Source organism: Penaeus chinensis, chromosome 16 (genome assembly GCF_019202785.1).
Source record: "Penaeus chinensis breed Huanghai No. 1 chromosome 16, ASM1920278v2, whole genome shotgun sequence".
NCBI lineage: Eukaryota > Metazoa > Arthropoda > Malacostraca > Decapoda > Penaeidae > Penaeus > Penaeus chinensis.
In genome coordinates this window covers 19,764,990-19,769,280 of record NC_061834.1, presented here as the reverse complement: position 1 = coordinate 19,769,280, position 4,291 = coordinate 19,764,990, and the positions used below count along the sequence as shown (strand labels likewise).

Below are 4,291 nucleotides of genomic sequence, written 5' to 3'. Positions count from 1 at the left end.
GACCCGGGTCACCAATGAACACGTAGTCGCACACGCTGCTCCTTCACATCGGCTTTATCCTCGCATTATTCATATTTATCATCATGTTATCATTTTAATCTAGTGGGTACGAGTTAAAAAGTTTGTATGATTCCACGCTCTTTCAATGAACAGCGCGGGAGGTCAAACAAAGTTGAAGACGATGGCGGCACCTCGCAACCCCCGCCGAGGCAGGACTTGCATCATCATTGCCGTGTCGTGCCCAGTGTCACTTGGACAACTGGTGGTGAGGGACGTCTGGCTCAACTGCGCGTGAGCGGCCACTCGCTCGCACGTATTGTGGGTGCATCTGTGTTGAAACTTGAACGATATTTATAAATATACCTTTATTTGTTAAATATTCTTTCTCATTGGAAATGAAGTTATATTTGCAAGAGAGTTACTTATTTGACTATTCGTTTTTAATAGCATGACAGTTTGGCGTATTTTTATATATTTTGTGGAAACTGGCTGATGTATTAAAACTTGTAAGAAAAACAATGAACTGTAATAAGTGATGAATAAATACAAGTCAGTGAACTAACTTAATTACCTAAAGATGAGCTTTCAGCGCTAAATAGACGCACGTGCAAGTTTTTCACTGTAAAGGAAAATTTAACGTGCTTGTGTCACCTAATTGTGGAAAGTACAGCTGAGTGAACTGAACGAATACAGATACTGGTGTCACAAATGGAATTAAGTTATGCTTGGGACAATGTACTCGGAACTGTCAGACGTTTGTCGTAACCCAGCACTGTCATGCGTGTGTGTGTGTAAATATATATATATATATATATATATATATACATATACATATACATACATATATATATATATACATATATATATATATATATATATTCTGTGTGCGTGTAAATATAAATATATATATATATATATATATATATATATATAGAGAGAGAGAGAGAGAGAGAGAGCAAGAGAGAGAGAGAGATGTGAATATATTTACACACGTGTGTGTGTGTGTGTGTGTGTGTGTGTGTGTGTGTGTGTGTGTGTGTGTGTGTGTGTGTGTGTGTGCAATACATATAATGTATATATATATATATATATATTATATTATATATATATATATATATATATATATAAATTTACACACACACACACACACACACACACAAAATATATATATATTTAGATATAAATATAGATATATATACATATACACATACATAAATATGTGTATATATATATATATATATATATATATATATATACTGCAGTACTTATATTAAACTGTACGTGTGTGTATATGTGTGTGTGTGTGTGTGTGTGTGTGTGTGTGTGTGTGTGTGTGTGTGTGTGTGTGTGCATGTGTATATCCATATCGATATCTACATGTATAATGTTTATATATATATATATATATATATATATATATTTATATACACACACACACATACATACATACATACATGTACATATACATACATATCTAGGCCCGAGAACAAGAATGGTCAATGTCCTAAATGTTGTCAATGTTGAGAAAACTGCCCTTGAAAGTTTGCTCCGTTAATTGAAATTCAGCAAATAATTGACGAAAAAAATAGCTTTCTGTGACCAATCAAACCACTCCTTTTAAAGACATTTTACTACATAACGAAAATTAAGGAATATTTTTCATGACGAAAAACATATATAATATGTTTGTTTGTAATTCTTTCAAAACAAACATTACAAACAATATATTTTTTGCAGATTAAATGATAGATTAAGGCCTTTACTGTTGTTGATGTTTAAATCATTCTTTCTGATTCGGTTTCTGTTCTTTTCTGAATTTTTATGACCTAAAAATGTAAATAAATGATGTCCCTTTGACAATAATTTTGTAAGCCATTCACTTCAAGTGTTGCTATGTACTCAAATGCAGCTATTTGTCGCAATAAGTAACGCGTTTGGGATATAGGATTTTCAGTGAATTGGATTTCGAAGCAAAGCTCTTGTGGCGTTCCTAATGCATTGATGACATTAGCCTTTATAACGCTTAGAGATCCAAACTTTTCCAGTTCGGTAGTAGGCGTATCTCAAAATTCATTTTTGGACATTGTACACACACACACATATATGTATATACACCTCTGTGTGCACATGTATATGGATAAATGCCCATAATTTCGTATCAGATCATATTTACAATCAGATGCTTATACAAAGAAAGGGCAGATGTGAACATTTAGATCAATTTAATGAAACGAGTAACGAGTATACATAGTATAGTCAAATTCTAATGACTGTAATATGGTCACTATACGATCCTTTCTAGTGTTTGCAAACGCTAACAATGTAAAGTTTCTGCAACAAATGTAATAGCTGACCATGCATTAATGCAAGCCATCGCGTGAGGACTGTGTTGACACGCCTCGCCACCTACATACACAAACTTTTCTAATAATTCGACCTGGGTTTGTCTTTTTTTCATATCCGATAATAAATCATAGATATTGCTTTTGCGTTATTAGTTGATTTGCATCTGTATTAGATCAGTAGCCGATGTTCTAATGAATAAGGAAAATCATTGTCATTCGAAAATACAGTAGGGTTATCAAACGAAAACGATCTTCAACAGGGTTATGCAGTGTAGTTTTGTCAATGTCATCATAACCGCAGATTTAAAAGGCTGAAATAAACACCCCAGACACTAAATATAACGGTGTCAAGACGTGAGGTGATATCTCCTAACCTCGGCTCTTCAGGATGTGACGGGCGGAGCAAACTGTGATGACATTTCATGACAATCTGTAACCCGGGTTTACGAGGTTACAGGAGGAGTGCAGTGAGGTCTTCAAGAACGAAAGTGTAACTATCAATATGAAACGATGATATAAGAAGTGTGGTGTAAAAGATTCTGTATACAGTATCTATCGGCTTGAAATTTAAGATTGTGACTGGAAAGTGCTAAGGCAAGGGAGTAATTCAGCACCAAAGCAAATCCCAGAACTCCAGAATTGGCAACGAAGCTAACTCCGGCAACCTTCGGAACGCGAGGAGGTAAGTGGCTTAAAGATACGAAACATGAAACACTTCATAAACAACAAATTTACACTTTGTCATGGTTAGAAAAAAACAGATTGCAAGTGGGGAGAAAAAAGGGTAACATGAATGAAAAAATGACAACTGTGTGTCTTTCCTGCTTTCGTAATATGGTTTCAGGGTTAATGACAAACAAGTCTACCAAGGTGTTGGCGAAGTTAGCCTCGTGCATGACAGTGGGGCTCTGGCTCGTGTGGTACAAGCTGCTCCTTTGTGTACTATCTGGCATGAATTCTATGAACAACTTTGACGAGGCCATTACCGTTTTCTGTATATGTCGGACTCTTGTTCGCCGTTGTCTGTGGGTAATCTTTGGCGGTGTTTTATATGCTAATTCTCATGAGTTCTGCCATTAGTATTATTATATGTTTTTTTTAAGAATGTAAGAATAGGCTTTTACAAAATATTTTTTTAAAGCGCGTCCTAAATACCACGTAGGTTACGCAATATCCCAAAGACTAGCGTTGCATATAAATATTTTTTGTTTGTTTTTTCAACACGGAACGTAATTGCTGAAATTACTGCCACTCTTAATTAAACATTTTAGGTCTAAAGTCCTAATGATTTCCTTACTGGAGGTGGAAATGATTACAGCACATTAAATGAGAACAATTGTTTGAATGGATGATCTAGATAAAGACAGGAAAGGAGTGAGCTGTCATGAGATCATACCGCGCATGAAGACCATACGCTTGTTATAAGTCGCTTTTATCACGCAGTTGGTTTCGTTACACGGGTAGGTGATTGGCTATTCGTGTTCTAGATATTGAAATGAAATACGCATACTGACTTATTTCCATGTATATTTGTGGGATTGCACATATGCATCTACACCTTCTCGAACAGACTCTCACACATTTTGAGAGTAAGAAATGGACAATGACGATCAGTATTAAACAGATGTACGAACAAATAAAAAATATACATACTGTACCAACTTAAAATAGAGTTTTGTACAAAAAAGTAGCCAGACGACACCCAGACAGGCGGACAACTAAAGATATATTACCCAGAACAAGGCGACTGCCCAGACTTCGATTAGTGTGTGCTATTTGGGGATACTTTCTCCTTAAGTAACTGAGAGAATGAGCCGAGTCTAGACATTCTACAAATGCCATTCAAGTCATCTTTTATTCCGGATGTTTGTAAGTTAGGTTATTTAGAAATCGAGAGGGTGAGAGAGAGAGAGAGAGAGAGTGAGTGAGTGAGTGAGTGAGTGAGT

The 4,291-nt window shown here is 35.7% G+C and overlaps 1 protein-coding gene across 2 annotated transcripts in view; it reads left to right on the top strand.

The window, feature by feature from the left end:
* Window positions 1-250: 250 nt before the first annotated feature.
* The window catches only part of LOC125033384 (cytospin-A-like), a 362,699-nt gene continuing 358,658 nt past the window's right edge, over window positions 251-4,291 (top strand). The window contains exons 1-2 of one of the 2 annotated variants that reach the window (XM_047624845.1): window positions 251-318; window positions 2,647-3,027. The gene's annotated coding sequence lies outside the window, so the exon portion shown is untranslated. Of the gene's footprint in view, window positions 319-2,605; window positions 3,028-4,291 lie in introns of both variants that reach the window. The other variant, XM_047624844.1, reaches the window with a different exon arrangement.